General features: G+C 35.0%; 1 long non-coding RNA gene across 2 annotated transcripts in view; it reads right to left on the reverse strand.

The window, feature by feature from the left end:
* LOC140682189 (uncharacterized) overlaps window positions 1-12,173 on the reverse strand; it is a 131,211-nt gene extending 119,038 nt beyond the window's left edge. For both annotated transcript variants that reach the window (XR_012053462.1, XR_012053461.1), the window contains exons 1-2: window positions 12,083-12,173; window positions 9,445-9,572 (exon numbers count right to left, since the gene is read on the reverse strand). This is a non-coding gene — a long non-coding RNA (uncharacterized lncRNA). The remainder of the gene's footprint in view (window positions 1-9,444; window positions 9,573-12,082) is intronic.
* Between the last annotated feature and the right edge of the window lie 12,695 nt (window positions 12,174-24,868).

Below are 24,868 nucleotides of genomic sequence, written 5' to 3' on the forward strand. Positions count from 1 at the left end.
TTGTAATAATGTTCAAAACAAGTTCTGTGTATTATGGAGCCTCAGAAGGATGACTTTTAGTGAGACTCATGCAAAATTTCAAAATTTTCCATGGGATGTTTCAGTTTTACAACATATTGTTAGAAGCATAAGAACAGAAATAAGAAAGCTGGCTTAGAAACAAAAAAGAAAGTACGCATAGTAAGATTAACTTTCCCATGGATTACACAACTCTTTTTTTTTTTCTTTTTTGAGCTTCCAAAATAGGCTTTCCACAAGCTGTGCCAGATGTCTTTCTCTAGTACCACATCACCACTTTTTAAATCCCCTAAATAGGAAGAATATTCTTGGCTAACACTGAGTGCTAAGGTCTTTTTCAAAACAAAGAGAAAATATAAGGATATCTGCAGCTCATTTCATTACATTCTAGCAGATTTCCAAAGTTCCCAGTGTGTGGCTAGACTGTCAAAGTCTAAGGTGTTCCATGTAGCAAAATGTCCTGATTTTCATGCAGAATATATTTTCCTTTTTGAAATGTCTAAATACTTGTACTGTGCATCTTCCCCATACTGTGCTATTTTCAAATCATCACAAATTCTCATTAATCCATTTTGCATTGGAAAGCATTTTGTTATGACTCTGTATTTCATTTTCCATCTTTGTTGTTACTGCGTGAGTAAAATGAAGTACTTGAAAGGACTTTTTCAACCACCAGTAACCAGAAAAATTGCACATGAGCCAGCAATCTAGGGTTGCAGCCCAAAAAGCCTATGATACTCCAGGCTTCATAAAAGGCAGTGTGGCCAGCAGGTTGAGGGAGATGATTCTACTCTTCTCTGCTTTTATGAGATGTCACCCGGACTACTGTGTCCAGATACTGTACAAAAACATATGGACGTGTTGGAGCTGGTCCAGAAGAGTGACACATAGATGATCAAATCTCTGCTGTGAAGACAGGCTGAGAGAACAAGGCATTGTTCAGCCTGGAGAAGTTTCTGACAACTTATCTGGCCCTTGAATATGTAAAAGGCGGTTCATATAAGTAAGCTGGAAAAATCTTTTTACCAGGGTTTGTTGCAACAGGGTGAGGGGCAAACAGTTTTAAACTGAAAGAGTTTAAATTTAGGTTTGATATAAGGAAGAGATTCTTTGCTGTGGGGGGTGATGAGACACTGAAACAGGTTGGCCAGAGAAGCTGGGGATGCTCCATTACTGGAAATGTTCAATGTCAGGCTGGGTGACAGGGAAGACAGGGTTGAACTGGATGATCTTTAAAGATCCCTTCCAACCCAAACCATTCTATGATTCTTTCATTCTAAGTACCTCAGTTTGTAATTTAGTTATGAAGGTAATCCATCATGGGCATATGATGCATCTTGGTCCATGCAACAGGATTATTAGACATTTAAACCAGTGTTGCTCAGGAAAGATGAGATGTGAATTAGTGAGTTTGGTGAACATGCCTCAAAAGTCCATTTAATCCGTATTAATATTTTTCCACAATGTGCAAACTTCTAAAAGTAGAACAAAACAAAACTTAATTTATCTGAAAAGCATAGATTTTAGCTGAAGATTATTGTAAAAAACAGACTAAGAATAGAAGTCTTTCTTTTATTCACTATAGTAAAAAATACCTATCTTTTCTTTAATACAACTTTTATACAATTCTGACTTCTATAGACAGAAGAAAATAATCATTAATAGTAATAACAATTACAATGTCAACAACAGCAGACATTTGTGCCTTGCCTAATCAATATCTTATAATTATATATATGCTCTAGGCTTTTGTAAAAGCTCAGAGACAATGGATTGTAAAATTTTCAATGCTGCCTTTCATAATGCAATGTTATAGCCAATGATTAAGGAGTCTAATTTCCTATGCTTCAGAGTAAAACAAAATATGCTAAAATACTTATAAAAGAAAAAACTCCACAGCATTTGATGGAGCCTGTTTTGAACATTCAGCGCCTTCATTGCTATGGAAATCATGAAGTTGTTTCTAGAATACACTATTGCCTTCTCTGGCATATGCTAGTGTGAGACAGAGGAAGGCTCTCCACTTTGCTTCCATATACATTATGGCTACTCATGTTACTTGGAAAATCAGAACAAATTCTAAGTAAATGCTGAACTTTGTTAATAATGTGTGGGGAGAGGGAATTTTTATAATCCAAAGAACAAATCTTAATTTCAGGAAAAAATATCACCTGAATTCTGTGTTTCATATATAGTCTGCTTTATTTGAATACTCATTAATAGAAATTATTAAACAACTTTGTAAACTTGACATCAAAAACTGTTCACATCCCTGATGGCTCTATTGAAGGCATAGTGCATGCTACTGACACAGTCCTACATATATAAACTGATTGCATTTATTGTCATTTGTCTGGGTTGTTAAAGATGATTTGAAACTACAGTACAAATTGATTTTACAGACTGTTCTATGTGCTTCAGTTGCAGGAGATCTTGATTTTTGTTAGCACTTGTTAGCAGATTCTTGGAAAGTAGCCTATTGCAAGTTGAAAGGGAAAAAAAGAAAATCGGTTATGGAAAGCTCAACTTTACTGGAAACATACAGATGAAAAGAGTCTTCTGTTTTGCAAATACACAGAATTTTATGAGAGCAGTGAATAGCTCTCTGAGAAAACATTTTTGAGAGTGCAGAAAGGTTTATCTTTTTTTTATTATTGCTATGACGTTAACATAACAAGATTTAAACACTGGAAGTAGGTTAACAGGATTAACATTTACTTTTAGGTGATTAACAGCCTATTTGCAGACTGGTCTTATTTCTGGTATGTGAGAAAAAATGAAAGCATAATGAAGTCATGCATGAAACTGTTTCTCCTTGAGGAACTGATTTTTCATTAACCATTTAAATAGTAAGTGATGATTAAAATACAATGAAATTCACTCAAAATTCCCATTTATTTGGTTCCATTAGATTTATATTCAGAAATTAAATTGGTTGTAGAGATCAGCATGGTTATCCCAATGTCTGGCACCAGATAAAAATCTGAGTACTGGTGAGATTTCTTTGGTTCAAATTCAAAACTGAAATGAATGAGTGCTGCTTGCCAACACTTTGTTACAAGAACCATAAATCAGTCTTGCAGTGAAAGTCTGTTCAGAGCATTTGCTAGGATTTTTGTGTAATCAATACAGATTTATACATGTAAAATATAATACCTCATGTGTAAGTAAAATACAAAATGGGAACACTAGATGAAGTAATGTAACTGTTATAAACTTTAATTGGGATAGAGAGGTACAGCATATATTGAAGGTAGCAAAGGACAAACAGCATGAAAATAATTAGCACTATTTTAAAATAGGTTATTTTTTTCCTTGCACATTTCTGTGAATTTCCTTTCCTGCAGTGCTTATGCCACTTATTTCCTTACAGATCTCTTACAAAGCATACCATAGCGATATGAAAGAATTCCCAGGGTGCACTGAAACTTTTAGTTTTGCACTTTCCTTACCAACTTGAATGAAATAGAATTTGAATTTGTTTCCTCATCCACTTTTAAAAATGTAGTTTTTAAATGTCAACATAACAATTTCTAGATTATCTGTATCTTCTTTGGTATTTTTAAAATAAACTTTTGTCTGCACTGTTTTTTACAATTTAGTGTGAGATACTGTACTTTTCTTTTAAAAAAGAATTAGTTTGCTAAGTAGGTCCCAAAAAATTATATCCCTTTTTTCGCTCAAGAACTGCAGTTTAATTGTCTTGAATATCTGTGAATGCCTAGAACTATAAATGAACAAAAGCCAGATAGAACTGTCAGATATGTTCTATCTGTTCCAGCATTTTTTTAGAAGTTTTTTGCTTTGCTTCCCAGACATTTTTTTAAAGATTTATACCAGTACAAAGAGCAGCAATTAGTGGTCTTTTCATCCTGGAACTGAGGATATTGCTTAGTTCCCAGACACAAAACTAGCTTTACAAATAATAAAATAGAAGATTGAAACTGAAATGGTTGAAGTAAGTGATTTGTGATTGAAGCTGGTCAAACTTTTATTACATCCTTAAAATTTATGTAAATCCATGGTGGAACAGTCAAAGTGCAGGTTAGGAACTGCCGTAACTAACATGTTTTCAAATAATGATCCAGATGGATTCATTATGGGCTAGTAAGGCAGTACCTGAAGCAAGTTTCACAGCCGCCATTAGTTATTTCTGACAATTTACAGAAAGTGGAAAGTCCGGGATATTAAAAAAGGAAAGAAAGGATGGAATGGATGTGCCAAATTTTGGCAGCTCTTCTAAGTAGATAGGTGTCATGCAAGAGATGTCTGCGCTGAGTGTGAGAACAGTTGATGTCACCTGTGTTTATCGTCTGTCACGAAAAAGAAAATTCGTAGACAGTAGGAAATATTTAGAAAGTCTAACCTAGTATTCCTTGTAGCAGTATAATACATAAAGTTTTGATTTTATCTTCTGGTTATGCCCAAGATGTCCTTCTTTTTTCAGTATGACATTTATGTACAAGAATGGAACATCATGTATCTATCTTTTCTATCCCCTCACATGTGCAAGGACATGTACCCTCAGCTGCCCAGTGAATAAGTCCAAGAACACATCCCTCATCATATTTTATTGACTGTAAATCATTCTCTGATCACACCATTAGTCCTTGGTGTCTTGTCTGAATTTTTGATTTTTATTGAACCTCAACTTACCTTAACTGTTGTTTCTATAACTTTCTATACTGCTCCAGAGGAGGCCTTTCCCTCATTAACCAGAAGAAGAGGATTATGCCATGTATAATAGTGACACAAACCTAGTTTAAGTGGCTCACTGTGAGATTTGCCTTTTTCACCATGATATGTACAAGACAGTTATCAGGCAATCCCTGCTCCAAGCAGGGATACAGCTCTTAACAGCACAACTTAGTGTTTTGAACACCATCTAAGTGTCTTTTGAAAACTGTTTTCCAGTGGTTTCCCATTTTTGCAGGCTCCTTTCAGTAAATTCACATTTTTATGATAACTTCTGAATATTTGACATAGGGAAGACTCTAAATATTTACTGGAGTCTGAATATTTAAAGGAATCATAAGGCAAATTAGCTTGTCAAAGAAGGAAATCAGACTGGTTTGATAAGATTTGCTCTTTAAAATCCATTTTGACTATTTCCTATATGACATACTCTAGATATTTGTCTATAATATGTTTATCATTTTTTCTTATATTATCAGAAAAATATAGGTTTGTCATTCTAATGCTATTCATTATCTTTCAAAGGTAGACATATTAGGATATATTGCAGTCTTAGTTGTACCTAAATAAAACACTGAAGTTTTTGTGTACCTTGAGAGGTACCTGAATTTCCTATTGTTTGGCTTGCAAGTTTTCAGTATCTAAATTTAGGCAGTCTTGTAAAGTTCCTGCTCTCTGGAAAAGGGAAACATAGCACCCATTTTTACAAAGAATAAAAGAAAGACCCAGGGAACTCCAGGCCAGTCAGTCTCCCCTCTTTACCCAGCAAGATCATGGATCAGATCCTCCTGGAACCTGGGATAAGGCACATAGAAAATAAAGAGGTTGTTGGTGACAACCTACATGGCTCCATTAAGGGGAAATTGTACCTGACAAAACTGGTGACCTTTTATGACAGGGTTACATCATTGATAGATAAGGGAAAAGCAACAAATGTCCTTTACCTGGACTTGTGCCAAGTACGAGACATTGTCTCACACAACATCCTTGTCTCTAAGCTGGAGAGACTATGATTTTGATGGGTGAATCCCTTTGTGGATAAAAAATTTTCTGGATGGTCACACTCATAGTTTCTGGCTAGATGTTGGAGACCAGTCGTGAGCGGTGTTCAGCACTAATCAAGGAATATTTACACCAAAAAGTAAATTATGCTTATTATTTTGAAGAGAAAAATAAGAATTTACTTCCAGGAAATAGTTCTGCAGGGTTATTGTGGCTTTCTAAATGTTAGAGATGCATAAGACCCAATACCTTCAAAGAGAGGCAGAATAAATTAACGGCAGAAAAACTCAGTGAGGACTGCTGAATTAATAGAGAGCTGCAGATGACCAGGAGCTCTGAACTGAAAATGGACACAGATCACAGACAGATGTGTGCTCTGTGCTGATACTTTTTCTGAGCCATCTCCTTTGTTGTTAAAGACAAAGAACTTTGGCTAGCAGGATGGCTGTTCATCTCAGTAGGACTTCTCTATTTTTCTTGGCTTTAATACTCCTTTGTGTTCAGTACTTAATTTTTGGTAGCTGTAGAAACTCTGTTAAACATGTTGGACCTCAATCTAAATCAGATCTAAGCCCAGGACTAGAATTAGATTTTCATTTTGGGAGTCAGTTAACAATTTTTTCCTCCATTCTATTTGAATTGTGTCTTAATATATTTGACATATAACTGAATAGTATAATTTAAATAAAGATCTAAAAGCAGTATGGGAGAAATATTGTCATAATTTTAAAAATAACTTAATTAAAGAAAGGGTTTAATTAATTTTCTAATTATCCTTACCTTTTAAACATTCACTGTTTCAAATCTGAAGAAAGTAAAACCAATCTTTTTTATCTTAAAATCCAAACTAATGGTTGGAGAAATACTTTCTTGGGGAGAATAATTTTTGTAATAACTCTTCTTTTTCAGAATTGAAGAGGCAGATATTCAGCATTTCATTCAGCTCCTTACTCTTTCCAGTTTAACTGACTTTATCTAATGTACTACATGAAGCATAGCAGAAAAAATGTGAGTAGTATTAGGAGTATTCTTAAAGCTACTCATCATTATCTATAATTTAGAGACATTATGAGTTGGTAGTTGAAAATGAACATGTTTATTGCAATGTGTCATTGTTTATAGCCCAGATTTACAGCTGTGTCTAGCGTGCTATAGAAATCAGAACAAAATATAGTCATTGACTTCCCAGGGATCACAGAATTTGTCCATTAATGAGTATTTTCAGGATGTAAGCTACAGTATTGAAAGGAAGAATATAAACTACATCCTTACCTAAAGATAAAGCTTTGCTCTTACAATGAGCTCTGGATACAGCCCAAGCACTGTGTAAGTTGGTAAGTATGTCTCTATAACATTGTTTTGGACAGACTGCAGTTTGTGCCTAACCCTGTGCTTGCCTTGAACTACAAGCACATCTATGTGGCTTTGCATCTGCATAAAAACCTCTTCTAGAGCTCTACTCTTTTCTGCTTGTCACAGATCAAATCCAGATGTTTATTCATTACACTGAATGCAAAACTTCTTATTTTAATGTGTAGCATATTCATTAAAAGCTCAAAAATAAAAATAATGTTAAATATTCTTCAATTTAAACCATGTAATAAGTAGGTTCACTCATAAGTAGGCGAAATGGTCACTGAATGCCCTACCTTAAAGAAGATATTGCTTCTCAGTAATGTCCTGAGCTGTTTGTATCTACTGTAATAAGCAATCTTCTCCTTTTCTATTAGATTGAAGATTTACTAACTAATATTACAGCACTTTTTAGAAAAGTAATAACTAACATTACAACACTTTTTGAAAAAGTCTGTCAAATATGTACTGCAGATTAACATGCAAAACAAGTATAGCACGATTTAAGGAAATGTTTGTACCCATCACTCTGTTTATGCATTAATTTAAAAGCCATGTTTATAGTGTATTGAGAATCTTGCTTGAGCAAAATCTACAGGATGCTACTCATGTTAAAAAGCAAAAATTATTCAAATAAATAAGATCAAAAATATTTGATTGCATATCTTAATATTTGCTCTCATGATTCCTTTCTTCATATGCAAGCCATGCACATGCAGAATGTTTGGCAAATTCATACTTTGAGTGCATTTATTTTTCATACAATCATAGTATCCTAAAAGTTTAAGTTAGAAGGGATTTCTCAAGGTCAACTAGTCCAACACACATACAATGCACAGGGACATCTTCAGGTATATCAGGTTACTTAGGACCACATGCAATCTTAACTTGAATGCTTTCTACCTCCTCTTTCAGTAACCTGTTCAAGTGCCTCACCATCACCATTGTAAAAAATTTCTTCTTTATATCTTGTCTGAATTTACTCTTTCAATTTAAAACCATGATTGCTCTTGTCCTGTTATTATATGCCCTTGCAAAAAGTTTTTGTTCGTGATTCTTGTAGGCTCCTTTCATGTAGAAAGCCACAATTAGGTCAACGCAAAGTCTCTACTTCAGGCTTAAGAATCCCGATTCTCCCAGCCTTTTCTCAAAGGAGGGGTGCTCCATCCCTCTAAACATTCTGGTTGCCTCCTTTGGACTCACTCCAACAGGTCAATATCCTTCCTGTGCCGGGGACCCAAGAGCTGGATGCAGTGCTGAAGGTGAGGTCTCACAAGAGAGAAGAGGTGTAGAATCCCCTCCTTTGCCCTGCTGCCTACACTGCTTTCAATGCAGCCCAGGATACAACTGTATTTTGGGCTGTAAGTTCCCAGTGTTGGGTCATGTCCAGTCTCTCCTCCACCAGCACCCCCAAGGCTTTCATTGCAGGGTTGTTCCTAACCTATTAATTCCTATAAGGGTTGCTAAGGTTTGCTCTGACCCTGGTGCAGCACGTTATACTTGGCCTTGTTAAATCTCATGAGATTCCCATGGACCCACTTCTCAAGCTTGTTCAGGTTCATTTGGATATCATCCCATTCCTCAGATGTCAGTTGCATGACTCAGCGTGGTGTCATGTACAAACTTGCAATCAATCCCACTACATGGAATTAATGAAGATATTGAACTACTGGTGCCCGTACCTTGAAGAGTATCTGTTGTCATTAATCTCCAGCTGAACCTTGAGGTGTTCACCACTACCCTTTGGATGTGACCATTCAAGCAATGGAACCACAAAATCTGACACAATTTCAAATTTTCATTATTAAGAGGATAGTAATAATTCCCTCGTAAAATAACACATGCAAGCCTGAGCTCCTGCAAGAAGTAATCATCTGTATACTTCATAATTCTGACCTTTTCCTAAGACTTTTTTTTATGTCCTCTTCCCTTGGTTGCCTTTAGTAATACTATTGAAATGTGTAACTAATATTCAGACATCTGATACTAAGACACTTTTGAAAAGCAAAAATATTAATACTTTTCTATCATGCATCATAAATCCTACTTAATCTCTTTCTTCTTTAGAAGCTGCATGAGAAGTTTTGAAAAGTGGCAAAAAAAAATTTGGTTATGATAAAAAAGTTTCATTGAGTCAAACTTCAGTATGGGTACAGCTTATATGACTTGGTAGTTTCTTGCAGGTACATCCAAGATTTATAACATGTTTTATTAAAAGAGCAGAAGTAGGTGTGATTGCCTCCTCAGGAACTACCTCTTAATATTTCTGTTACATTTGTCACAGTTCAAATATTTTGATGTAACAGGAATATAAAAAGGAGAGAGGCATAAACTTAGTCCTAAATTATTGAGTCTTAAACACTAATAAATACTTACTTGACTCATGCAGGATGTTAGCTGCAGACATACAGCTGTGTAAACATTTTCTAGATAGCAGTCCAGCTCAGTTTTACTGCTTATTGGAGATGATAAGCAAATATTGAAGCCATCATCGTTCATAATTCCTAAAACAAAACAAAAAAAGCAGAAATAAAGTGGGTTTTATATACATTGACTGACATCCATCACCTCATCTCCAAATTTAATATTTTGGAGTCATTTTGTGGTTGCTAAGTCCAATATATATAGCTCTTATTGACATAGCTTTATTGCAACCTTATAATTTTGTCACCTATTTTATTTCTCAGTGGCTTGTTTCAGACAAGGATTATTTTTTATTTGAAGTCACTCATAACCAACTCTTCTATTTAACCATTTTCTCTCTGTGCTAACAGCAGAAGTGAGAGAAAAGCTGAATATACCTAAGAAAGTAAGCACAGTAATTTGAAAGAAGGGTCTGGAATGAAGTGTGATGGTTCAAGAAGCTCACTCAATAATTTTCTGCTGATCAACTGGGTGATAGCAGGACAGAAATTTTGGTTTGTGCTTAAATGCAGTACAGGAGCACTAGCAACAATAATATGACAGTCATGGTAGGTTGCCACTGCTTTGTATACGCTAGTGTACATGACTTCAGAATCACATATGGAAGAAAAGGAATTAATCAAATGTTATTCCCTTAACACCAGCTGATAACCTATAGGCAAATTCAGTTCTGATTAGATTTTGTTGGAGACAAAATTCATAAAATGCAAATAAAACTGCATGCACAGTGAGAATTTAGCTTGATCTCCTACACAATATCGGCTATAGGGTTTTTTCATCAGTTGTTGATTTGAGTAAGAGCATACCTTCTGAATAACATTTTATTTCAAGTAAAATATTTATAACATTGGAAAACCTATCACAATCCATATTAAATTGGTTTAAAGCTAAATTAGTCTCATATTCATGTCTTGGCTTGTTTTCAAAATTATTTGGCTTTAGTTTTCTGTCATTAGGTGCCACAAAATTGTTTGCTATTGAAGAATGCAAAATTTCTAAAAGAGGGATTAGTAGGGAACAATATAGTTTTATGAGTTCACTTGCAGGTCTATCCATGTAACATCACAATATCATTTTTCTCTTCAGCATTTTCTTACTCCATACAACATAAGCTAAATATAAAAAGAAAACTTATAGTTCTTCTTACTGACAATATACCAACTTCAGAAGCAAAAATTCTTTTGTACACCAAAGTAAAAGACTTTTTACAGCTAATCCTTAGGATGACCTATCACAGAACAATAAATCTTCAACAAATTGATTAGATTATAATGTCATTTCATATGTATGGGTATTCTCAGTTCAGTCAGACAGAAAGGAGAGTTTCTAAACAGGCTAGAGCCTGGGAAACAGTTACAAAAGAATTCAAATAATTCTCTATCTTTCTTGTTGTTCACATTGTTTATAGATATGTTCTGCCACCGTGCGTCATTCACTGCACACCAATAGTGTGATATGTTTTACTTTGAGACCAATGAAATTAGTCTGCACGATGCTCTCTATAAAAGAACAATGTATTTTAAATAAAGAGTAGTTAGAGTTCACATCATCTAGCCTTCTGAACCGAGTTCTTTTGCTCCCGTCCTGCCTCAACAACCACAAGTTGAGGCTTTATGTCAAGAGTGGAAACTACTGCATCAAAAATATTTTAAGAACTCTTCTGTGAAGCTTCCATATGCTGAATTTCCCTAAAGTAATCCCAAATGAAACCCCCATTCATAACAGCAGTGGATTTTACACAAAGCATGATGTGGTGGCTTTGAGAATAGCGTTGACACTTTCATAACTACTTTAGTTTTTGTTAAATGTTCTAACAGATGCAGCATCTGTCAAGAGCACTTAATTTAAAATTTATTGTGCTGAATATATGCAGTTGTACCAATATGGTCACATTTAAGCACAGATTATTTGATTCAATACTATTGACTTCATAAAATTAAGCATGCCCTTAGTTTATTAAAATTATTCCATTTATACTATTTTCTTTCAGTATTAAGTATTTTGTGTCAGTTATTTAACCAAAAAAAAAGAAGTAAAAATATCAAATAACAAAATGTTAGGTTTTGGGCTAGAATTCATATGAGTTTAATAGTAATTATCAATAATGAATCACTACTCAAAACTTTCAGAAAAGCTGTATAACAAATTTTAAAAAGATAGTTCTGACTATTAGGATCTTAGGAATTCAAGTATTAACTCAAATTCTTCAAAGATATCCTGAATGTTTATTCAGGTCTCAGAACACCGAAGCTATTAAGCATTTTGACAGCAATTTTAATGGATATAAGAGAAAACTCTGTCAATTTATGACTCATCTCAAACAATATTAGCACTGCATTTTAAACTTTAAAATATTAGTTGAACAAGAGAAACCACAAAGCTTTAGGAAAAGAAAAGATTAAAGTCCTTGCACTAACAAAATACACATGAACTCATGTTACCCAAGAAGCAGACACTGCTACATGCTTCCAAAGTCAGTAAAAGCAAAACAAACACCTCCAAAATGGATGAAAAATAGAAAGATGAGATGGAGGATCTATTATGTTGTAACTCAAAATCTAGTGATTGAATTGTGTCTGGGAAAACTCACTAGCCAAGCATCTGAGAGATTTCTCAATGCCACCAAAAGCACCAGCTCTCCTAACCCAGAGTGTCTTCTTGAGCAATGCACAGTCTCCAATGGCTAGGAGGATGGTGGGAACAGGAGAGAACAGTGGGCCCTGAGGTATGGAATTAATTACCAACAGAATAAACAAACCAAATTACACAGTGAATAAGTTACCTTCTCAACCATCTGCTGCCATCATCCTTAAACAGCAAATGAATTCAAGAATAAAATTCTTGGCAAAAAAACAGCCTGTAGATGCAACAGATGAATATTTCTAGTACACCTATGTAATTGCTGCAGGACAGAATTTGTCAGGTACTGATTTGTATCTTGATTTGTTTATGTCTTTTCCTTTTATTTCAAAAGCAATAAAGAAAAAAAAATCAACTCTAATTTTACAGATATTAGGTATCAACTTCTTAAAAAATGTAGCAACAAGATATTCCAGCTGCTCTACCTATTGTAAGATTGACAATACACATGGCTCATGACTGATATTTAAAGCTGGAGTCTTTTAGATATTGGTATAATGAAAACCTGTAGTTATAAGCAATAAATTATTTCAATAATTTTATTTCCCCATTATCATGGTAATGGATACAGAAATCTGAACACAGTGAAGTTAAAATTAAAGGGGATTCAAAAGCTGAAAATAAAGTCAGTACCCAGTTGAAACTTACCATTATATACAGGTGTTTCTTATGGTTTGGTTACTAAAGATCTTCTTAGTTAGCACAGGCCTTGTGTTCTTTTATTTGGATCCTCTTCCTGCTGGAAGGGTCAAGGTTGTGTTCAGCTCCTGTCCTGTTCTGAATTTTTCCAAAGACTTTTGTACCTACTCTCCTGGTTTCTTTTGATACTCTAAAATATAAAGTTGCTGCAGAAGTAATTCGTCAAAGCACAATTAGAAAAAATGCCTCAAATTTGCTTATTGGCAAGAAAAAGGAAAAAAAATGAATTGAAGCTGAATATTATTCAAAAACCCCCAGTGAATGAGACCATTCTTTTAGATAACTGATTTTACGAAATTTTATATAGCTCTCCTACCCAACAATCACTCCTCCCCCTCTTATTTCTCCAATTTGAAAAGCAAAATATCTAATTCATCACCATGACATTAGATTCATCATCACATTTTCTACTTTTTTACTACATTGCATGGATAATCATAAAGTTATTATTGAATCAGCAACACCTAAATGTAGAGTACAATTGTTGAAACAACTCAGCTGTACATTCATAACATGATGGTAGAGTTTTGTAAGTTCTAAAAAAATTTTAAGAATGATCACAGAATTCTCCAAGTGGACCCCACTGTAGGCATAAAAAATGCTCTGTCTAAACTGCAAAGAAACTTCCTGTCTTCCACTGTCCTCTGAAGGATTAAAGGATTTTCAGATCCTTCAGAGCCCATACTGGTGCACATCTTCATTACAAGGCTGTGATTTATCACATTTTCATGACATTCATTTCTACAATTATTTAGATAACATAATAATCTTGGTGTGATGACTATTCCATTGTGAAGAAATATTAGAACCAATTAGATCTGTGATAAATATTCAAATTTATTTTTTAAGTAAGAACAACGACGGGAAAAGTTTGCATTTCTAGCCTCATTGCCCAAATTTTAGTTTTGGTACAGTGGAGAACTGGATCCAATCGAGCAAGAAAAACAAGATGAAATCAAAAGGCATGATATGACAATACTATAATACTAATGGCTATAGCAAGTTACAAAACAGTTATTGATCAGTGAAGAATTTAATTCTGATCATCTTTTGAATTCTGCAACAGTCAATTGGTCATGCTGCAATTTCTGTCACTGTAATGAATTACCTCATCACTGCTTCTTACTTTCTAGGTGTTTCTACTTTCTAAAATATTCTTGCAAAGACCTGAGAAAATATGAAGATACATGCTCTAAAAGAAAGAAAATCTTGGGAAAAGTAAATTATTCTAGAGAATTTTTTCAATTTTTAGAAGTATGCATAAATAAGGGACACAGTAACACCATGACTGTAGGCGATATTAATAAATACATAATCATATATTGTCACTATTCCTTGGAAATATTTGCTATACCATGTGGGAGAGTGTTGAGCCAACAAAATGGAACATTTTAGTTAGATTTTTATCAATATGCATCGGCACCATAGTTTCTCCACTGAGACTGAATATTTTAGGACTGTGGGAAAAGGCAAAAGTAAATTGACTTTTTATGGGGACGATAAACTCATATTTAAGAGGGGATGTTTAGGACAGCATTTTCCCTCCTCACCTTTTCCTCATTGTGACATAACCATTCTGATACTTAATGTAGTGCTTGTCCAAAGTAATTCAACAGCATTGCAGAAAAATAACTGTGTAAACTGGAAAATCATCTACTGAGAATAATTGGCAACAAGTTGTCATTTGTTTAAAAATATAATTTTCCATATTTCAATTGACAGTATTGTTTTCACTCCTATGAGGTTTTATTGACAATATGAAAAGGCATTGAAAATGTGAAAATAGCTTTCTAGTTTTCATGCTATTTTCATTCTCATTTTTGACCTCATGTACTGGCCTCATCTCACGGCTTGCTTTTTTTACCAATAGTTAAATTTATTTTACAAATATTGATCAAATGTATGTGGGTTAACATAAGCCTGGATTTGCTTGTGATTCAGTGGGAATAGGCCCTAACAGACAAATGAGATTTTGACTCTTAAGTACCAAGTACATACTCTATATTTTAAGTAGCAGATGTTTTTTCCAGTGTATCAGACAGTGTCCCTTGATATAAATTTGCTTGCAGTTTGCCAGGTCAGAGCCAAGAATTTTGAATGGAGAGAAATTTATTACAAAGGTAGCTACTGAAATGAGATTGTATTTGACCAAGTTAGTCATTCTGGTTACACTTCTGAAATTTAGGTGAATGTTTGTCATTTTGGGATGAATAAAATTTTATAAGAAGCAATGACTCAATTGCTTTGGGAAAAAAACAAAATTGAGATAAGACAGCAGAATTCATATTACAGTGCTAAGTAGTGTTTTATACATCAGTTTTAAAAAGTATTTGAGCCTGTAAGTGGCAGGTATTTTATGTCAAATATCCCTTATACCAGATTTTCTCCATCTGATGTTTCTCCAAAATATCTTGCAAATGAAATACAAGGTAGTTCTGAGATTAAGAAAACCAATCCCCCTTTTTTTTTCCTGCAAGTGCCCAATTGAATACTAACTTTATTAAGGATTAATTCTTTGAAAAGGGATTCTCTGCTTTTGCTGTCTATAGTCTTTCATTTGACCTCATCTCCTGATTTTTACACTGTGTGAATTCTTTTTCTCTGGAGGAAACTGAAAAACAGATAGTATTCCAGATCGTATTGGGTTTGTGTGGCAAAGTTGGGGTTGGGGCTGGGGGGAGAGCAGCCCCCCTGAGAAGCCTCCCCTGTGTCTGATAGAGACCATGCCAGGTGACTCCAAGACAGAACCAACACTGGTCAAGGCCAAGCACATCAGTGATACCAGTAGTGTCTCTGAGATAAAATGGGAAGGGAATAAAAATTTCTGGGCAACAGCTGCTGGAAAGAGGAGTGAGGGTATGTAAGAAACAACCCTGCAGACACCAGGGTCAGGGAAGAAGGAGGAGGAGGAGGTGCACCTGGTACCAGGGCAGAGATTCCTCTGCAGCCCGTGGAATCCATGGAGAGGCAGCCGTGACCCTGCAGCCCACGGAGGTCAATGATGCAGCAGAGGAATCTCTGTCTTCAGGGACCAGAGCAAGAGGATGCATCCAAAAAAGGCTGTGACCGTGTGGGAAAGCCTACACCAGAGCAGGTTCCTACCAGGCCCTGCAGACTCATGAAGAGTATAGCCCATGATGGAGCAGGGTGGCTGGTAGGACTTGTGAACCCGTGGGGGACTCATGCTGGAGCAGTGTGTTCTGAAGGACTGCAGCCCATGGGAAAGACCTGTGCTGGAGCAGCTTGTAAAAACTGTCTCCCAGAGGAGGGACTCCATGCTGGAACAGGGAAGGAGTATGAAGAGAAAGGTGTGGCAGATGATGTGTGATGAACTGATATCAACTCCCATTCTCTGTCCCCCTGCACCACTGGAGGGAAGGATATAGAGAAATTGAGAATGAAGTTGAGTCTAGGAGAAGGGAGGGATGAGAGGGAGGTATATCTTATTCCCCTGCTCAGATTTAATTTGTAATAAATAACATTTATTTTCCTGGCTGGGTCTGTTTTGCATGCAATGATAATAGGTGAGTGATCTCCCCTGTCCTTCATCTTGGCCCAGGAGCTTTTGGTTGTATTTTCTCTTCTATTCCCTGCTTAGGAATTGAGGGATATAACAGCTTTGGTGCACACCTGACATACAGATGGGGTCAATCCACCACACAGATCAAGAGCAGAAGTGGTTGGAAGGAGATGTGCCAACCTAAGAGATGTCAAGTGTTCTTTGTGCTAAAATGAGTTAATGAACAAGAAAAATTTCTAATACCATTATGTTACTGTTGTCAGAGAAGAATGTATTTTATAGCCATTCTTTTAGAACATTTTCTTCTGAGAAGCATATAAATTCCATTTTAATAATGACCATATATTTATAAAAAAAATAAATCTATATTTAGATATATGCATAAAGGAAAAAAGAAAATTTTAAATCTTCTTCTCTTGGCCCCTCTGAGTTATAGTTCTTTCACTTATATAAGCATACATCTGTAGTGAATGTATTCAATTTTCATTACCATTGATTATTTAAAGGTTAGTTATGGGCAAAATGTTTGTAACACCTGCATTGCTTTCAGGTATTTTAAGGGACAAAAGTTTTCTTATTTCAGTTGAGTCTGTAATGTTATTAATGAGAAAACCTTAAATTGCAAAATACATTGCATGCAAATGTTGGATGAACCTGTGATGCTTCTTAGAATTGATATGTTCTGTTAAGAAACTATTGAATTTGAACTTGATAATTCCCCCAGATAAATTGAGAGAAACAATATGACTGAAAAGCATTTAATTTTTTAATAACTCTAAAATAATACTTTTGTGTCAAAGCACTTTTTGTTTCAAATATCAGTGTACTGGTCCTTCTTATGGCTTAACAATTGTTATTTCACTCATACATTTGTAAAGAACTGGAAAAATCTATTCTTGTTTATGCCATAATTGCCTTCTAGTTATTGAACAGCTTTACCTCAGTATGTGAACATGCTCACAATATATAGAGAATGTTTAAGTAAAAGAGAGCAATTTAGCATTAACTAAAGAATATCGGCAGATATGCAAGTGTTTCTTTCCATGCTCCTTTATGTTTGCTGATGGTAGATGGCACATGGATTTACTTCCTAAGTTTAATCTTTCAGATGTTATGACTTATGACTCATATTTTATCTTTGTTGCATTTGTTCCTTTTATTTTGCAAAGATAATTTTACATACCTACAAATTTTACAATCCAGGTAATTAAATATATTATATTTAGAATAGAGAATATTTTATATTTTATTTTATATAGATTTTATTTTATATTTAGAGTATAATATTAATATATTTAGAATGCAGAAAAGTTAAAATTTGAGCTAATTCACAAAATTGCAAGGAAGACCTGGGGAAGAAGAAATATTCAAAGAGAGTACTGAAATTTCCATGTAGGCATGTAGCCAGGGACACAATGAGAAAAGTCAAACCTTCGTTAAGGTGATTACTTTGTTCTATGAGATGAAGCCAGAATGAAAAATATATATCCCTTTCAGCAAAGTGAACTCACGGCAAAGATTATAACCAAAATAAACTTCATTCCACACAAAAGGCCAATACTATATATGTTTTCAAATAGTACTTTTTAGAACTCTTATAGAAATACAATTGTTAAAATTCCATGGAAAATTATGCTTTTACAAACGAACTGTTTACTTGGGAACCACGCATTAAAAAGCTCTCCAGAATATAACAAATATACTCAAATGAGTAGGAGAAAAACTAGACATGGCTATATACTTATTCAGAATGTTAAATCTATTGTCAACAAATATATTTCAACATTATCACTGGAAAAGTATTGTCAGTGAGAAAACAAATACTTTTCAGAGTTCAGTTATATGCTATTTTTAGCAGCCAGTTCATATTTTTATAAGGACTCATCAAGTACTTACTTGCCAGTAAGTCATGTAACACTTCAGGACTGAATGAACAGCAATATTACAACATACAAGCAGCCCTTCATTTCTAAATTCCTGTCTAATTCCTGAGATCACCTTATTTGCCTTGTTTTCGATCCTCAGAGTACGGGCTGTAGTGATCCTGGCTGGCAGAACCCTGTGCCTGAGGAGTGAGTGATCCAGAGCACAGACAACTTGAGCAATGGCAGGCAGAGCTGTGCTGCACGGATAGTGTGCAGCACTGTGCCATGGGTCAAGCTCAACCAGCTCACCAAAAAAAGGATAGCCCTTTGGCATCTTCTCCTCAGCACTAATGATTATAGCTCCTCCTCGATCTTGCCCTTATATAACAGTGCATCAAGAAGTTCTTTTGGGGACATCTTTTATATTTGTCTGTATAGAGTTGTTTCCTCATAAGAAAATATTTTGAAAGACCAAAATGAGAGAGCATCTGCTATGAAGAAGGACTGCATGGCTTGCTGCCCCTGGGTCAGAGTCCTATTTGATGTTTCATTACATGGGGCCCCCAGCTCTAAGGGGAAATAAGATTATCCATGCTATTCTCTTCTTCCAGCATTAAATTTAATGAAAAGTCTTTTAAATAAGACTTTAGATGGCATAATGACTTTTTTTTTAACATGGATCGCAATGGATCAGCACCTCCTGGGGAAAAACAGGCCCACCTAGACTTTTTTCCTTATAGTGTTTCAAAATGTGAACACCTGTAGGCTGTCTTTTCCTGCAGAATATTGAAAGACCTGGGTCAGCAGAAGATTTTCTGATCAGAGTCCAGGTGAACAGTCTTGGGCTTATTTGGTTTATAATGATGTCCTGGCAAAGCAGAGCTATTCTTATGCCAGCAATAAAGATGATTGTTTTCATTAAAATTTCCAACTAACTGTTTTTTCTATTTAGAAAACCTTTTCAAAGTGAAAGCTGTGCTTGGCATGGGTTATACTAACAAAATAAATAACTGGATAGTTTATCTCACATTCATTACACAAACCCTGTTCCAGGCCTACTTAAAACTGTCATAAGCACCTGCTATAAAATGCTTGTACAAGTTGATAAACAAACCACAGTGGCCAGGTTTCATCCCACCAAACTCCTGAAATCCCTCTGATACTGCTCATTTAAAATTTTGCCAATTTTGACTCCCTTTTTAATCAGTGGAGAGGGAACTGAGAGAAAAAGACATCTCTTCAGAAGAAAAGACACAGCATAGGTGGAACAAAACAAAGGAGTTGCATTCACACCAAGGATGTAGTTACAGTAGCATGAACAGGCAACTTTCCCTAGAGTACCATAAATGCCTATGGAACTGGGTACCTACAGGATTCAAAACTATAATTGGATGAAGTGTTTCTAGAGTCCATTGGTTAAATTTGTTGCTGTAAAATAGACTGTGTCCTCCAAGTGAGAGAACTCTGAAGAATTGAGGAGGCCAGAGATCTCTTTAATAGAGAACCCAGTCCCACATCTCCACCATTCTGTTTAGTGCCATAACTACCAGCTGGTGGATGTATGAGGATTGTACATTCAACTATGGTTTATAAAGTAGTCACATTACATATTATTTCTGTGTTTCATGTATAAAAGTAGAATGGAAAGGAGGGAGAGAAACATGTGAATGGGTGTGTAGGTGGAATATTTTAATGAAGAAAGGACTGCATTTCAGAATCTGTTCTAAAATATTGGTTATAAAAATTGATAGATTGAATTGGAGAGTTTGAAATTCTCTTACAGACATTCTTCTGATAAATGATAGTTCAGGTGTTCTAAGGCAGTTGTTTTCAGCAGCTTTGGTGATTAATCTAAGTATCATCTTGTCTATCTGAAGGTAAAACTAGTCCTTCATGTGGAATCAAAGTTGCTACTTCAGGATTTTTTAGAGGTTGAGTGATATATGTTTACTCAACAAAGGTGATGGAAATCATGGAACTGTTGGATGAGTAGGAGATGCTACATAAATGGTTTGAAGTCAAACCAGAAATCCAAGCAAAACATGAAATTGGGCCCATTTATCCTCAAGTCTATTAATCTACATACCTTAACTCATAGTGTGTAGAATAGCTAATGTTAAGTATCAAGGGCTAGAACCACAGTTACTATTTGGTGGTTTCCCGCTGAAGTTTTTAGTATATAGGCACATCATTCTTTTATACAGAGCATACTCTCTTGGGATTTAATTTCCTTCTCCCAGAATGATTTGAAAACTCTTTTCTTCCCAGCTGAATGAACACTGTGCCTCAGCTGTTAGCATCTGCAGGGAACAGGCGATGAATAACTGTGTATGCTGCACGTTGCATTGCCCACCAATAATTTTAGTCATGTCTTTGCGTTTAATGTTCACTTTCCATACATGTAACTGATATTTAGACTTTTCAAATTAAATATGTACCAGACTGTAATTTTTTTTTCTGTGAAAATTTTAGCAAGTGGAAATATTTGCTAAAAAAATTTATCCAGGGAATTCTCATCAGAAAAATAAATTATTCTGTTTTTGTTCCCACCTACACATCTTCTCTCCCAGACCATAATCATTAGGAAGCTAGCATGACATACGTGACAACTGTGACTAACTTGTCAATCCCTGAGATGGAATTTGTCTGCATAATGGTGTGGTATTTAGAATTAGATACACATGCAGAAATTGGTGGTGCTCAAGCCATTCATGAACAGGAAAAGGCTAATCATTTTAACTAAAATATTCCTATAGCTGAAGATGTAATTTAATTTTCATGTTGCTATTTAATTACTGTTACAAACAATTAAGGAAATTTGTCTGACAGATACCATGTGTAAGTTTATTATAGTTGATGAAAAGCATTATATGTATAGCTGACTTTTCAAAGATATTGAGAACCTGAAACTTCACTAGAGTGAGTGGTACAACCTGATTTAATTCAGTTTCAGTCTGTGTAAATAGCTTTACAACTGCTGGATGGATATATGCTGATGCGAAAACCACTTTTTTTCTCCAGATAGATTTTAGCTTTGTTCAGGGTCTTGTCACATTTGATTTTTGGTATGAATTCAGAAATTTCCAAGGGAAAAACAGGGGTGAATTTGTTGATTAATAAAGTACCCTTATTTCTTTGGAGGTGGTAGGAATTTTTTTGGAAAATGAGTCTGAGATGGCTCAGCAAAAACATGGATTGCATCACTCGTACACTTTCACTGGATATGTTGTTACTAATGTGTGGTTTAGCAGATAGTAGACCAAGACTTTTTAATACAGATACTTAGAGATGATCCCTGCTCCATAATATATCCAGTATTTTGCTGGACTTTCATGTAGTGGCTTAGATAAGAGGACAAGAATTTTCAGACAATAGCACAATATACTTCATCCATCCAGTTTACCTTCTCCTGTCAATTCAGAATTATTTTTGTGGAAAGCACACCTAGATTTCAATGTAAGCAATTTTTCAGAGCATTCTGAGACTGCGGAAAAAAAAACTTTTAAGTACATGAAAAGGGAGGAAAATATTTGCCTTGAGGAATTATTTCTAGAAGGGAAAATATGTCAGAAAGTCTTGTCTCCAGTCAGAGGCTTTGCCATAATTATTTTTTAAGGAAATATCTAGATATTCCTGATGCCACTAAACCTCAGAATTGTTCTCTATGAACCTCAAAGGATAAGAAGGAAAAGTCCCAGCAGAAAAGCAGAATTGCAACTGAGGCTATTGACATTTTGACACACCGTGCCAGTGAGAGACAGTACAGCTTCTGAAATACCTGATTTCTGACATATATGCACATCTGAGGGTTGCAGTGCATTCTGGCTTATTTTTTATGACACCCTGGATGTATATAACAAATTATTAATACAAAGGCAGCACTCTATTTTTTTTTTTTACCCTTTTTCTTTTAAAAGTGCTTTCCTTGCTTGCTGTGCATCATGGGTGATCTAGGCTTATCTGTTAGGTCACTATAGTATTTCTGTCAGTAGCCAAAGATGATTAAATTAAAATTGTTTTGGACTTTGGTCTTTACAAGCTTGCTCTTTATCTATGTCTGCTAGAAATTGCTTTTAACTGTTCTGCTGAGCCATTCTTCCTATTAAGTAAATACCTGAAAGGGTTTACTTAAAATAGTCAATAAAAGCAATTGACTTTTTGCCTGTCTTTTTTTGAAAAGAAATAGCTTTGATTACTTAACTTTTTTGAATTCTATTTGCTACTGGGGAGACTTAAGTTGTTTATTTTCTCTCACCATCTGTTAATTATCTGTGGATAAACAAAAGAAAATGATTTCTGGTCTTTATAGAGAAGTGATCTCAAGCAAGGTTGTCTACCCAATTTTAGCTACCCAACTCTATATTCTATAAATGAAGAAATAAATAAATATGGTGAATAGACATTAACAGATATGCCAAATATCTGTATGGCATGCCAACTATTGAAGTATTTAACTCACTGGATTAGAACTTGAAAATCAGACCATTTTGAACTTGAATACCCTAGGCACTGAAAAAAGTTAGTGTCATATCATTTCCAAAAGAAGAAGCCTTACAGTGGGGAGACTTCCACATTGAGATAAATTGAATTTTTCAGATACTTTTTTTATTCATACCTACTTCTAGTAAAAAAAAACAAATAAAATTATATTTAATTGTAATAGGGAAAATACCCTATAAGGCAAAAAACCATATAAAGCATCCTAATTCCCTTGTGGCACCCCAGCCACTAGTGAGTGACTACTTCATGCATTCTTATATTTTACTATTGGATAGTCAATCATCCAGCAGCTTGATACAGATCTCTAAGACCACTCAGATATCATAAAATTACTGATATTCAGAAATTAACTTAAATTGAACCTTAGTTAATGTATAGATAAATAACTTGACCAGATCAGAAAACAGAGTGAGTATGGTAGCTTAATTCCAGTTATCTGATATCATACACCCAAGTCTAAGTCCTTATCATCTTCAAAAACCATTCAGATACTTCAGATTTACCCATGGAAGAGTGGGCAGGGCATCCTATTGAAGAGAAGAAGCTAGAATGCTTTTTCTTTGTGTATTCTTTGTGATTCTACTGACCCACCAAGGGAACAGGGGGATCGACAAGCATGGGGTCATTAGACCCTGATTCGGCTTCTTTCTGAAATTAAGTTTCTAAAGAAGCTTGAACAGCCCTTACACTAGAATGACAGGAAGGAAAGGTTAGGCCTCTGCCTCATTGCTGAGTACCTTGTCCCTGGGTCTTTTCTGGTACAGTACTAAGCACCTGCTCACAGCTTGCCTCTGAGAAAGTGTCTTGTTCCATTAAAGGCACTTTTGCAGAGCAGAATGTGCTAGAAGAACACTTGAGCTGCAACATAAAAGTTACAGATGGCTATTTCAGACATTTGGAACTAACTCTTAAACCTTACGCAGTTCCACCAGTAGGTAGGAAATAATTTATACTTGCAAGGTAGCTTTTTCTTCAGATTTGGGAATGGTATATTAACATACTATTTTCCTAACTGTCAACTCTTTAGAATTTCAATTAGAAGCATAATTAGAACAGAAAACGTTCTATTTTCCTTACAATTAACTATGATGAGAGGTAAAAAAAAAAAAAGTGTGAACAAGCTAGCCATAGACTGCAGATTTCTACAAGAGTTACTTCAAAACCTCCAAGTCTGGTATACATCGATGCATAGATTGTAAACTACTGAATTAGATTTAGAATAAGTAAAGATTGAATTCCTTATATTTGTAAGTATGTAAAAATCCCTGAATTAATATCTTAAATTGCTAAATGTGTAGGAAATATTTGGTAGAAATAATGCTGTAGAAAATTGTTCCGATCTGATAACTCTGAAATAATGATAAATAGAAATTGATAGTCAAAAGTAACCAGTAGAGAGAAGAAGGTTTATTTCAGGCAAGAGAGATCTCTGCAGCTGAAGTCACTCTATAGTGAGAACCCACATATAACAAAAATGTAAATTTCATTAATATTATTTAGTTTCTTAATCAAATTTCAATTAAGATACAATACTTGCATAACTCAAACTAACCAAATTTTAGGCATCATGAAGTTATTATGGTACCTTACCAAAAGAAGCAATATATCTCAAAGTAGAACATACTTTTAAGATATATATTTGCTACCCTTTTCCACTTAAATTACTTGGTTTATAGTATTATTACCCCAGACAACAGTTGTAAAGATGCTGGCTGCACTGAAGATTACAATAGCTAGCCAGATAACTGAGTTTTGCCATTGGACAATAAATTTGTAAAATTATATCAGTAGATTGTGAAAGCTATAAAGCAGTGCCCATGTGAGTACCCACTAATCTGCATGCTATCTACACACATTTTAGTTCTTCAACACTGTACAGACGTCACATAATCACAGAATCTAAGAATCATATAGGATGGAAAAGATCTTGAAAAGATCCAAGATCTTTGATTACAACCTTTGAATACAACCTTTGACCAAACACCACTATAACAATTGGACCATAGCAAAATGTGTCATGTCCTGCTGTTTCTTGAGCCCTCCAGGGATGGTGATTCCACCACCTCCCTGCGCATTCCATTCCAGTATTTAACAGTTCTTTCCAAGAAAAATTCCCTCTGATATCCAATATTTATTTCTCCTGGTGCAGTTT

This window comes from Taeniopygia guttata, chromosome 1A (assembly GCF_048771995.1).
Source record: "Taeniopygia guttata chromosome 1A, bTaeGut7.mat, whole genome shotgun sequence".
Lineage (NCBI taxonomy): Eukaryota > Metazoa > Chordata > Aves > Passeriformes > Estrildidae > Taeniopygia > Taeniopygia guttata.